The sequence below is a fragment of the Anguilla rostrata genome, chromosome 7 (genome assembly GCF_018555375.3).
Source record: "Anguilla rostrata isolate EN2019 chromosome 7, ASM1855537v3, whole genome shotgun sequence".
Classification (NCBI taxonomy): domain Eukaryota; kingdom Metazoa; phylum Chordata; class Actinopteri; order Anguilliformes; family Anguillidae; genus Anguilla; species Anguilla rostrata.
Genome location: NC_057939.1, coordinates 33,769,508 through 33,783,694, shown reverse-complemented (window position 1 = coordinate 33,783,694; position 14,187 = coordinate 33,769,508). Strand labels below are relative to the sequence as shown.

General features: G+C 42.7%; 1 protein-coding gene and 1 long non-coding RNA gene across 3 annotated transcripts in view; both read right to left on the bottom strand.

Moving 5' to 3' along the window:
- LOC135258515 (ribonuclease inhibitor-like) overlaps positions 1–14,187 on the bottom strand; it is a 362,007-nt gene that overhangs the window by 312,766 nt on the left and 35,054 nt on the right. The window lies entirely within an intron of this gene.
- Positions 7,786–9,097, bottom strand: LOC135258605 (uncharacterized). The gene is made up of 3 exons (XR_010331035.1): positions 8,400–9,097; positions 7,992–8,279; positions 7,786–7,856 (listed from the first exon to the last, which is right to left on the bottom strand). It is a non-coding gene; the product is annotated as an uncharacterized LOC135258605 (long non-coding RNA).

The window sequence follows — 14,187 nt, the reverse complement described above, 5'->3', positions numbered from 1 at the left end:
CTCTTGTTGTAATATTTGATTTTTTATTTCACATCTCCCTGAGGGAAAAAAACCGAAAATTTTTGTTTTAATTATTTTGACTTTTTTTGCATTTTCCCATGTTACCTTTGTGTTAGTGGAGGTATCCCATTCCACAAGGGCACACAATGTGTAAATATTTTAGTCAATAAATTGTTTGTATGGTACTTTTCACCTGTATAAAGGGGGTTTGAATGTTTTAAAATTTATGTGTTAGCACAATCGAAATTTTTCCACAGCAATAGTTACCATGTAAATCATTTAAAACAAATTCATATTCAGAACGGGGCCCAAATATTTTAAATGTCTCTAGTTCCTATATATGCTCTTGCCCCTCCCACCCTTCCTGTTCCTTTTTGCTCTATGGCCCCTCCCCCCTCTCCAGTTCCTATATACGCCAGGCCCCTCCCACCCTCTTTGTTCCAATATGCTCTAGGGCCCCTCCCACCCTCTCCAGTTCCTATATATGCTCAGGCCCCCCCCCCACCCTCCCCATTTCCTATATATGCTCTATGGCCCCTCCCCCCCTCTTCTGTTCCTTATGTGCTCTATGCCTCCCACCCTCTCCAGTTCCTATATATGCTCTATGGCCTCTCCTCCCCTCTCCAGTTTCTGTATACATTCATGGCCCTCCCACCCTCTCCTGTTCCTATATATGCTCGATGGCCCCTCCCACCCTCTCCTGTTCCTATATGTGCTCTAGGCCCTCCCACCCTCTCCAGTTCCTTATATGCTCATGGCCTCTCCTACCCTCTCCAGTTTCTGTATACATTCTATGGCCCCTCCCACCCTCTCCTGTTCCTATATATGCTCCATGGCCCTCCCACCCTCTCCTGTTCCTATAATGCTCCAGGGCCCCCTCCCCCCCTCAGCCTACACTTCCAGGGCTCTTTCCAATCGCTTATTTTCACTCCTTGCTGATGTCCTTTCTTGCTCCTTAGCTGCACATAATGGAGGACGCAAGGAAAACCCGGGAAAAGGTACTAGGACAGAGGAATCAAGGCAACGTGTATTAGGCCAATGAATGGGGCCTTAATCAGTCAAGCATTAGTTTGAAACCACGTTAATTACAGATGTGGCAGATGGAGAGAGGTGGATCCACAGGGCGATCATTCATATGTCACGCATTCCAAATGAAATACTTCTGCAGAGGATGCATTTGTGTATCCTTGCTGAACCTCTGGGAAACCTCCTCACCCCTTGTTCCTCCAAGGACCGTTTAGAACAGGTTGGAATGTTCTTAAAGACCTCAATCAATTTCCAGGTCAGGCGAAGACCGAGGGGATGACGAGGGAAAAAAATAAGTGATTGTAATGAGCCCCAGGTCCCCTTTGTTTTTTCCCTTAGTGGTGGGAATGTGCTTCCCCCGCAGTCAGTAGAACGGAACTCCAGCACATCGCCCATGACTCATATCTGCTGATTGCACCATGCAAGGCTGGTTCTGTAATAATAATAATAGTACATTTTATTGACCAGGCACCTTTCTGAACACTCAATGTCACCATGGTATTAAAATGGATAGAAAATGACAAGACACTGCAGATACGTACATGATATCAAAAAGTTAGAAAAGACAAAGACACTGCACTTACAGGACAGGTATTTAAAAAAAATATAAATAAATAAAATAATAGTAATAAATAAAAAAAAAAAATAAATAAAAGTCCCCTTGGTGGAGTGGATAGCTATGTCCTGTTCGGGAAAATGCTAGTGTGAAGAGATTAATTTTAAATGTTTTTAAAAGCGATAGAGTCTCAGCTTTACGGATGTGGGGAGGGGAGTGTGTTCCAGATTTTGGGTGCTGCCAGGAGAAAGCCCGATCACCAAGAGGGGGTGGCGAGATGGGGACAGTTAAAGTCTTGTAGAGGAGGAGCGGCGAGCGAGTGGGTGTGTGGTCCAGGAGAAGATCAGTGAGATAAAGGGGGCTAAACCATGAAGTGCACCGTAAGGTTAGCAGGAGGGTTTCGAAGGTTTAGAATTTTACTGGCAGCCAGTGAAGTTTGGCCCGGATTGGAGAGATGTGATCATATGTTTTCGCAGGTGGGTCAGTATTCGCTGCAAAATTTTGAACTAATTGAAGTTTGCATATTGATCTTATTGGGATGCCAGTGAGAACAGAGTTACAATAATCCAGCCGAGATGTTACCAAAGGCATGGATTAGAGTTTCTGTTGTGGGGGTAGGACCAGAGACTGTAATATGTAAATATGGACAAAGCCACTGTGATGTCACACCTTGACTCTCTGTGGGTCTCTAAAACAGTTTTGAAGCTCAATGGCGGGCGTGACCATGTTGTCGATTTGAGCCAAAACCATAGAGTTAAGCAGTCTTGTGATTTTTACAATGTCCAATTGACAGTCCGGTGCAGAAAAGCCCATCAACCTCATCAACTAACGATTGCAGAAAAAACTTGAGGCTAGCTGACTGTCTGCCATTATGTTTTAAAATATATTATCAAATGTTTACGGAAATTTAATTTCCATCCGTGACTGTACTGTGTCATGTAATCACGTTATATGTATGACATTAATAATACAATTATGTTCAGTTATTTCAATCTTCGATTTCACTGATGGTCAATCAACGGAAATGTGTAGGCTACTGGTGATTTGACTTGGTAATTTTCGATGGGGAAAAGTCTGGGACGCTGTTAACCGAAAACAAGTTATTTGTAGGTTTTCGCCACAGTCAGTTTAAAGAGCCAGTAACTGCTACTAGCTACTCCACGCCGTTTTTGGTGTTCACTTGCTGGGTGACGCTAGCTGACCGATCGTCGCAAGTCACTTTCTACTGAATAAGAATTAACACTGTCAGGGTGATTTAAAAAGTCTACCAAGTATTTTAATAACTGATCTGCAGGCTTATAAATGACAACGACTTTGTGAAGCAAGTTTTCCACCTGGTGGGGAAGACAAATATAATGTACATTGAATTTTTAATTATTATTAGGCTATTATTATTTTTTTCTTGTAAATCATCAAAACCAATGGAGAAAAGCCATTACAATAAGGAGCCCCCAGGACCGATTCTGAGAACCCCTGTCTTAAATGCTCTTGTCAGTCTCTTTAAAAGCTAAAACATGTTCCGCTTTTAAATGCCAGTCTTACAAAGATGGTAATTTTTTAAATGCTGTGGGGTGATTTCATCGTGTGTTGTATGTTATTCAGCAAATAAACCTAAACCTTAATTCGCTTCGTGAAACTGAAAAATTTGCAGTGTTCATCCCAAAATTGGGATTATAGTTTTTCACATGCGTGAAGCAGGCCCAGGTAAAAATTTTCGGAAGGTACACAAAGGAAAGCCGTCAAACACGTTGACAGATTGAATTTGCTTAGGGTTAGCTAGTCAAATGGCTTGGTAAAGGGTTGCAAACCGTTTTAGCATAGGCTACTGGACTACCAAATAAGCAAGCTGATTACGCTTTCTGCCAACTAATTGTTTGGTTTCGTAGGCTAAAGGGAAAAAGTAAAAAAGATTCAGCTACCAAAAACTTCAGAGGAGGATATTTTATGGTCGTCTAGTGCAGCTGTAAATAGCACACGCAATAATGAAATCACTACGAAATGGGATGCCTGCATTTTCTGACTTCGCACAGGTGGACCGTGGTCGGAGCGCAATGTCAAGGCCAAGAGGCGCCACCTCCCACCCCAGTGACCATAGACTGTAGCCCCACTGTAGCTAGTCCTCCGCAGTAATCAGGAAGTGATGCAAACTGTCCCTCATTGGTCCACAAACAAATATTATAACAGTGCCCAAATGACACAATAAATCATGAAATCGACCCATGGACAGTCATAAGACTAATAAAATACACATATTGTGACTATTTGTTCTCATGAGAAAAAATTATTGACTCTGTATTTTGACCGCTTTTGTACCGTAGACTTACATGGAAACCGGATATGAAAACACCTATACTGGAGCCACCATAGTGGCGCTGGGTGAGCAACCAGGAACAACAAGCCCAGGAAATGAGCTTCAAAAACGAAGTCTGGTTTTGGCCACTTGAGTATGACAGGGTGGGCCTGAGTTTGATATGTGATTCAAATGAGAGAGTGGAGTCAAGAATGACACCAAGGCTCTTCACAATGAGTGGAAAGTGGGATGGGGAAGCGTCAACAGTAATGGAAAAGTTTGGAGTTTTGGATAGTGTGGATTTAGACCCTATGGGCAGCAGTGTAGCACAGTGGGTAAGGAACTGGGCTTGTAACCGAAAGATCGCAGTGTAAACACCTCACAGCTAGACCAATGAGGGTTGTAGTGGAGGGGAAGGCACCGCGTGTTCTCCTTTGGCTGGTGTGAGTCAAAAACGGAGATGTTATTTATTTTTTCTCTGTCACGTAAGAACAGGGCACACTTATACTTAAGAATGCACTGGTTCCGTCACCGCAGGTCAGATATGAATGCGCTGTTTCATATCCCGCTTAAGACTGGCCTGAAACAGACCAGTAGCATTCTGGTTACTCTCCATTCGCAAACGGGGCTATGCTGTCATCAGAGATATCTGGCTGCGTTTCCCAGAGTCTCCTTAGCGCTACGTGCGTCGTAAGGTATCCCTTAAGCTCTTCCTTTAGCTCTCGAGTGTTTCCCAGCGTCTCTTAGCTAAGGTATACCTTAATTAAGGTATACCTTTAAAAGGGTGGTCTGAGGCACTTGTAAGCTGTCCTCTAGCGACATGCCTCGCGGTTTCAGCCTTATTATGCCAACATTTTGCTTTTCAAATCGACAGTTGTAATACAGTGCGCATCTAGTAGCACATCGGCATGCGAAAATGAGTTTAATATTTACTTTACGAAAAGTAATTATCTAATCAACGTGTCTGTGCATAGCACGTCGTGAGAATGTTGTCGTTTTACCTGTCTATCCCCATCATGATGGTAATTAAGTATAGGGCCTATCCATGATAATAATCCAATTTGTGAAAAGAAAAAAAAAAGTTTTTAAAATTTAACGTAGTGGAGCTAACTTTTAGCTTTCTGACTGCATACCCTGTAGAAATTAGTTTGTTTGTGTGTGAGTCAATGATCACACTGACTTGGAACAAACCGCCGGTTTATTAAGAATATAAAACCTGTGTGTGCAAAAAACAACGTTGAGTGAGTCCACTTGCATGACCGAACTAGAACACGTTGATTGGCTAACCATAAACACACATACAGGTACAGTGGCTCATAATGGACAAACATAGCCAAATGATCTACATCCCCTTCCTTTAGCTCACACCTCCTATATAAAACAAAATAGCACTGGGTAAATATCAACATTACGGAACATTTTTCTTACCATGTTGTTTTACGATTTTTTCGTAAACAACCCAATAATGATATTCTTGGTTAAATTTAAGATTATCCAACAGCAATTAAGGTGGATGAACAAATCACTTAACAGGTAGACCTATTCATAAGGCACCCGGTATGTAATTCATCATGATCAATTTCCACAGACGCGCTTTGCCTTTCATCTACGACCATTTTGCATTGCAGAGAAAAGTTTGCGGGAATCAGTGCAGTGCAGTGATATGCTGCTACAGCTGCCTATATATGTGTGACAAAACAAATTAACATTAGACCTTTGTTTCAATAAGAACAAAATAATTCACCCATATGTAGCCTATATCCTTCCCTGGGCTTCCACGAAGTCCCAGACTATGGCTTATATGTCCCGATTGACGCTTTTTATTTTATCCATTGTAGCCTATATGTACGTATTTATTGAAACTATCACAAGATTTCGTTTAACGAACTTAAAGAGATTAGCAGATAATCTCTAGTAGGCATAGCTTCCTCTTCTGCAATATTAGATTGATGTAAAATGATTATGACAACACGGTAATATTAAAACGTCATTCACAAGCCTTTACAAGTGAGACAATCGATTCGCTTGGCATCGATTGATAAACTTTTCAGCACCACATTGAAGGCCAGCTCCAACTTACGATGTATCTTAAGTTGTCCCTTAAGAGTTGCCTTAAGGCAGTGGTGTGCAAACTCGTTGCCATGGAGGGCCGTGTGTATGCAGGTTTTCATTCCAGCCTCAAATCTTGATTATATAATTAGTTAAATTATTTGCTGAATTAGGGATGCAGGTTTGTGCACAATGGTGACCCGACGTTTATGGTGACCGCATTGTCTAAATAAAATTTTTCTTATATTCTGTGCTTCAATGCAGTTAAACGCATATGGCTGAATGAGTAATTGGACTCAATTAAGGCAGCATTAATTGGTTGGAATGAAAACCTGCATACACACGGCCCTCCATGGCAATGAGTTTGACACCACTGCCTAAGGTATAGTCTGGGAGACATAGCGTCTTTCTAAAACGGATTTTGAATGCAGCTAGCTTAATGAATAATAAGGCCTTTTAAATGCCTGGGGGAAATAAAAGGGGCGATTGGGCTCCACAGTGAACGAAGAAGCACCTGCATTCGGTAGCAGGTGTGTGCGTCATCCATTTTAAAAACAGTTTATTAGGCTATTAGCGATCTCAAAATCCAAGTTCCCGAGACAGAAATCATCAGTCCTTCTAAAATGAACTTGGTGCAATTGGAGACACATTACAAGTGGTACACGTCCTCCAGATAGATCGCATGGGCACTGGAATGCGCTGCCACAGCCCTGTTCGGGACATGCAGTAGGCGTCCATATCGCCAGTAAAGACAATTAATATGCCAAATTCGCCAATAATCAAGCATCACCGCTATTACTAGTAATATTGACATTCATTATAAGAAATGCATGCCCTCGCAGGTGTTTTGTGCACACGCAGCGTTATATTTAAGGCCTTTTAAATGCCTGGGGCAAATAAAAGGGGCGATTGGGCTCCACAGTGAACGAAGAAGCTCCTGCATTCGGTAGCAGGTGTGTGCGTCATCCGTTTTAAAAACAGTTGATTACGTTATTAGCGATCTCATAAATCTAAGTTCCCGAGACAGAAATAATTAAGCAGTCCATCTATAACCCGCGCTGTGGCATTGGAAAAAATTTACACAAAACAATGTGACCAAATACAAACCTGGAATTGGCAGCAGGTGTGTGTGTCATCTGTTTTAAATACAGTTGGTTAAGCAAATAGCAATCTCATAAATCTGAATTCCCGACACAGAAATGATTATCCAGTCCATCCAACACGAACGCTGTGGCATTGGATACAATTTAAACTATGTTTTATTAAATTTTATTTGGAATGAAACATATTTCATTCAATTTCTGGATGAATTTTCCTGAATATGTCAATACCAAACATGTCCAGGGGATGTAATATTATGGTGCATTTGTCATTAAAATACCCTTTTGTTGAACCATTTTACATGCAATCCATGTTATTATTACATAAGGCATAATACAGTAATATAATGAAAACATGTGCATGGTTTGTAAGGTTTTCCGGGGTTTGTAAATATGATAAACAGATGGTTTAGAGTCCAGATCCAGAAAAGAAATAAAAAGTGTAATGATAGAGGGGCCCACATAAGGGCACTGTGGAACTGTCAAGCGTAGTTGCCCCACCATTTTGCCAGAGGCCTGATGATCTTTTTACCCTTAATGGCCCGAACACACACACACCTACAACCATAAACAAAGAGACTAGTTCCCCTTATCTTAGTTGTGTCCAGATGGCAACATTCCAGAGAGCCAAATGGCCTGCTCATCCCGAGGAAGTCCAAGTAACTTATTGTTTTATCACACGGCTCTGGGTTCTTTGAAGTACAGGATGAGTCCCAGCTTGCAGGCCCGTTCAATTGCCAGCCTTTTCTGGGTCCCAGTTTGACTCCCTCTACACCATCCTCTGGGAAGGAGCTGAGCAGGGTGTCGAGCCCATCGAGGAAGCTTCCCAGGGGCCCTGGAGGGCGATAGATAACAACAATGTACAAGTTAACAGGATAGGTGATTGAGACAGAGTGGTATTCAAAGTTAGAGATGGAGAGGTGAGAAAGGGGGAGAACAGAGAATTTCCAGGAGGGAGAGATCACCAAACCTGTGCCCCCACCACGGCCAGACGGGCGGAGGGCGTGAGAGAAGGAGAAGGAGGAGGAGAGGGCTGTAGGGGTTGCAGTGTTGCCTGGTGTGATCCAGGTCTCAGTGAGGGCAAGGAAATGTAGAGAGAAGAGGGACGCGTAGGCTGAAATGAAGTCAGCCTTCCGCGTAGCAGACTGGCAGTTCCATAGCCCTCCTGCGACCGTGAATTCGCACAGGGGGTCAGTGAGGGATAGCGAAGGTTGGAGAGGTTCCGTCGCCACGGGGGCCTCGCCTGCGGAAGCGAGTTCTGTAGGGGAGAGAACAGGTTGGGATGGGGTTGACACATAGCATAGCAGTGAGGACAGGGAAGGCCTGTGGTGTGGCCACGTGGTCAAGGAAAAGTTAAATTAAACATACACATGCATACCGAGAACAATCAATCGAGGACTGTCAGGCAAAGTTAAGGACCTCTCAACGTCAGCAGCAGAGGCAGAAACCTGCAGAGAACAAACAATATGAAATTAAACGCATTTAAATATTATTAGGAATACAGTGCCCTCCATAATGTGTGGGACAAAGACCCATCATTTATTGATTTGCCTCTGTACTCCACAATTTGAGATTTGTAATAAAAAAGGGTATTTACATCCATATCGGGTGCACAGTGTATGAATTACAGCCCTTTTTATAAACAATCCCCCCAATTTTAGGGCACCATGCTTAGGACACAGCAATGTTACGGTGCACATCATGAAGGAGTACACCCTCTCTGAAAAATGGAAATCCATCTTTATCGCTTTACAAATAAAAAAGATATTATGTAGTGTTTCAGCAACACTGCAATACTGCAATGCTAAAGAGGAAAGCATGTTTTTTTAACCAACATTATGAAAAGCCATGTTGCAAATGAGTACACCCCCTCTGAGCAAAATTTGTTTCCGCTTCTAAATTATGACCATCACAAAAAAGAAAACAAAATTGACAGGTATTGGGATGGCAGGTATGCCATCCCGCCAAGTTACGCCTTGGCGGAGGCATGCCCCATACCTATACAGCACCGAGAGTTTGGCACTTTTCAGGGTTCCCCACAGAAATAACCACAACAGCCACAGACACTCAGCCCTTAAAAACATTAAATTCTGACCCCATTTCAACAGACAGATTTCATAAACACCTTCACATGTCCACACAATAAGGCCCCAAACTAAGGGGATTTTTGTTTTCTCCTTCTTCTTCTTCTTCTTCTCATTCTTATTTTTCCTGCCGCCTATCCCACTAATAACATGTCTCCCCATTGGACATTTTACCGACACCCGCCAAATCTTCACCTACACGACCCAATGAAAAACTCACATACACGCAAAATACCCATACCTTTTTACTCTGAAACATTTTCAGTACAAACAGCTAGCCCGCCTGTGGCCTAGTGGGTAAGGTTACAGGTTTGGGAACACAGGGTTGGAGGTTCAAGCTCAGTTAGGAACGTGTTTCTTTAACCTGCTTTTACCCTCACTAATAATTGTCTACTACTTCTCAATTATTGCTTTTGCACCATATCTACCAGCCGTTCCCCGAACTGTATTATGACGTACCGTCTGCACGTTCAATTGTTAACCGGCTACAATATTGCAAAGCCATATGGATTCAACGGGAGCTCTTCTGTGCTAACTCGCCTGTGTTCTTCTTTAAAACCACGGACAGGTTTGCTAATGATATTTCACGCATTGCATAGCTATGTCATGGTGCTGCCCTAACAAAGTGACAGACTGGTAAACCTCCGGTTGAACGATTGAATCCCGCCTCGTTCTCAGGCAGATAATTTCCTCTTTTACACTAACGTTCTCTTACGCTTATATTTGCATTACCAAAACTCACTCATGGCCACCCATATACATTTCATGATGGCAAATGTAATCCTTTTATCAAAAAGTTACACCAGTTCACAGCTGTGCCATTTCTACTAACTACATTTCTTCACTTGGCTACTGTACAAGACCTTCTTATCAGCAAACGCCACGTTTCTACATCATGTTACCTCGCCCTGTTCTCTATCTAGCCACATACAAACAATTACTACGTATGTACGTTCTGCAACTCCCCATTAAAATATTACATTTAAAATCATGATTCAGTACTAGTACTGAACATGAAAAAAACACAGCAGTGCAATAGATTTCACATGTTACTTAACCCCCCACTTTAACAGCTGGCACTTTATAGCGACTGTTATATATACCGTTCGATAAGGAATATAAGCTCGCTCATGGTCACTCCATTTACTTCGCACTATACTCTGTGATCATGTCAACTTTCACCTACATGCCCATTCTGCTAAAAACATATTGTTTCAACTCCGAAATTTCATAATTTCACCCTAATTTCTCTCACACCGTTGTTATTTTCTCATATGCAAAACCTGCTGGGACATATGTGACAGGTGCTGGTGTTTTGGTCCGCAAGTAGGGCAAGGTCATTTTTCAGTTTTTTACAGATTACCAAAGTGCAGATTATAAGCTTTCAAATGATGTGTCATACATTGAAATCTGAAAATAGTTTAAGAAGATATGCTTATTTGAATGTTGGTACTCCTAACCCTAACCCTAACCCTAACTCCCTAGCAACCACCTAAAACACCCTGTACCACTCAATAGCAACCACCAATCAACTCCCCAACAACCACCTAGTACTCCCTAACAACTGTCTGTAACACCTCTGTAATACTCCATAGCAACCACCAAACAACCTAACAACCACCTGTAACAAACCCTGTAACACTCTACAGCAACCACGAATCAACTCCCTAACAACCACCTAGTACTCCCTAGCAACCACCTGTAACACCTCTGTAACACTCCATAGCAACCACCAATCAACTCCCTAACAACCACCTGTAACACCCTGTACCACTCCATAGCAACCACCAATTAACTCCCTAACAACCACCTAGTCCTCCCTAGGAACCACCTGTAACACCCCTGTAACACTCCACACCAACCACTAATCAACCCCCTAGCAACCACCTAGTACTCTCTAGCAACCACCTGTAACACCCCTGGAATACTCCATAGCAACCACCAATCAACCCCCCTAGCAACCACCTAGTACTCCCTAGCAACCACCTGTAACACCCCTGTAACACTCCATAGCAACCACCATTCAACACCCTAGCATTCACCTGTAACACCCCTGTAACACTCCACACCAACCACTAATCAACCGCCTAGCAACCACCTAGAACTCTCTAGCAACCATCTGTAACACCCCTGTAATACTCCATAGCAACCACCAATCAACTCCTTAACGATCACCTAGTACTCCCTAGCAACCACCTGCAACACCCTCTATAACACTCCATAGTAACCACCAATCAACTCCCTAGCAACCACCAATCAACTCCGTAACAACCACCTAGTACTCCCTAGCAACCACCTGTAACACCCCTGTAACACTCCACACCAACCACTAATCAACCCCCTAGCAACCACCTAGTACTCTCTAGCAACCACCTGTAGCACCCCTGGAATTCTCCATAGCAACCACCAATCAACCCCCTAGCAACCACCTAGTACTCCCTAGCAACCACCTGTAAGACCCCTGTAACACTCCATAGCAACCACCAATCAACACCCTAACATTCACCTGGAACACCCCTGTAACACTCCATAGCAACCAGCAATCAACTCCCTAGCAACCACCAATCAACTCCCTAACCACCATCTGTAACACCCCTGTAACACTCCACACCAACCACTAATCAACCCCCTAGCAACCACCTAGTACTCTCTAGCAACCATCTGTAACACCCCTGTAATACTCCATAGCAACCACCAATCAACACCCTAGCAACCACCTAGTACTCTCTAGCAACCACCTGCAACACACCCTGTAACACTCCATAGCAACCACCAATCAACTCCGTAACAACCACCTAGTACTCCCTAGCAACCACCTGTAGCACCCCCTGTAACACTCCATAGCAACCACCAATCAACACCCTAGCAATCACCTGGAACACCCCTGTAACACTCCATAGAGACCACCAATCAACTCCCTAACAACCACCTAGTACTCCCTAGCAACCACCTGGAACACCCCTGTAACACTCCATAGAGACCACCAATCAACTCCCTAACAACCACCTAGTACTCCCTAGCAACCACCTGAAACACTCCATAGAGACCACCAATCAACTCCCTAACAACCACCTAGTACTCCCTAGCAACCACCTGTAACACCCCTGTAACACTCCATAGCAACCACCAATCAACGCCCTAGCAACCACCTAGTGCTCCCTAACAACCACCTGTAACACCCCTGTAACACTCCATAGCAACCACCAATCAACTCCCTAGCAACCACCTAAAACACCTTGTACCACTCAATAGCAACCACCAATCAACTCCCCAACAACCTCCTAGTACTCCCTAACAACCGCCTGTAACACCTCTGTAACACTCCATATCAACCACCAAACACCCTAACAACCACCTGTAACAAACCCTGTAACACTCTACAGCAACCACCAATCAAGTCCCTAACAACCACCTAGTACTCCCTAGCAACCACCTGTAACACCTCTGTAACACTCCATAGCAACCACCAATCAACTCCTTAACAAACAGCCAATCAACTCCTTAACAACCACTTAGTACTCACTAGCAACCATCTGTGACACCCCTGTAACCCTCCATAGCAACCAACTAGTACTCCCTAGCAACCACCTGTAACACCTCTGTAACACTCCATAGCAACCACCAATCAACTCCCTAGCAACCACCTAAAACACCCTGTACCACTCCATAGCAACCACCAATCAACTCCCCAACAACCACCTAGTACTCCCTAACAACCATATGTAACACCCCTGTAATATTCCATAGCATCCACCAATCCACCCGCTAGCAACAACTTAGTACTCCCTAGCAACCACCAATCAACTCCCTAGCAACCGCCGAAAACACCCCTGTAACTCTCCATAGCAACCACCAATCAACCCTCTAGAAACCACTTAGTACTCCCCATCAACCACCAATCAACTCCCTAACAACCACCAATCAACTCCCGAACAACCACCTAAAACACCCCTGTAACACTCCACACCAACCAGCAACACACTTATACACTTACTACCTAAACTGCGAGTTAGCAGGTCCAATAAAGCGTCGCTCCGAGTTTACCTAATTAGCAACTGAAAACCTGAGTCGAATAACGCGCTGATTACACAGGTTCACAGTCTGTAATAGAATTGATAGATTGCGATTATTGCACTAAGAATCAAAGTGGTAGATAGAAGCCTATCACAACCTAAAAACAAAGAACGGTTGCCACACAGGGAAAAGTTTAAAATCTAACGCGGTATGCAATTAGTAAATGAACGCAGATACTTATCCAACTCTAGCAAGACGGATTTCGGCAGTAATACGCACATGGACGAATTATAAACTTACAAACGTATACCTATGACAATACAAAAATGACTAATAAATGCATATGTTTTAGGGAAAACATTTGTGTTTCTTAAATGACCTCGAATATATTATTTTACATTTGCATTATTGTATTCATGATATTTATTTTGTTTTCCATCAATTTTAAATTGGTTTATTAATGTTTTCAATGGTACCAATGGCTTCAATTAAGGTTTAGGGCTCAAACTAGGGTTCAGCTCCTACCTTTTAGGGTTAGGAAAACGGTAAGTCTGAGGGTTGAGGCAAGTTTACGGTTGTGTTTAGCCGCTTGATGAAAGGTAAGGAAGTGGTTCTTAATGATTTTGAATGAACCAAAACTTTTCTCCAGTAGCGTGTGCACCTATGACCATACAAAAGGTGTAATAAATGTATTTTTTTTAGGGAGTACATTATTGTTTTTTATATGACCTCATAAATATTATATTGCATTTGAAATACAGTATTCATGATTTTTACCTTTTTAAGCCAGGCTTCTTTAATGATTTCTCTTCTTTTTCGGGTATGGAAATGTCACAAAGCATTGTGTAAACATTTAAATACGTTTACATATATATTGTACATATGTGTTGCATTTTGAGTAAGGTTTGGGCATTCTTTCAAACTGTTGAGATCGTTCTTTTATACAAGAGTACGTGGTAGAAATTCATGAAAATTGGTTAAAACTGTAAGAATTCATGATAAACTACTTAAAAGTCACTGCTGGTTTAAGAAAAGTTAAAACCAAAAACGTAACTTATTTCCATTTAA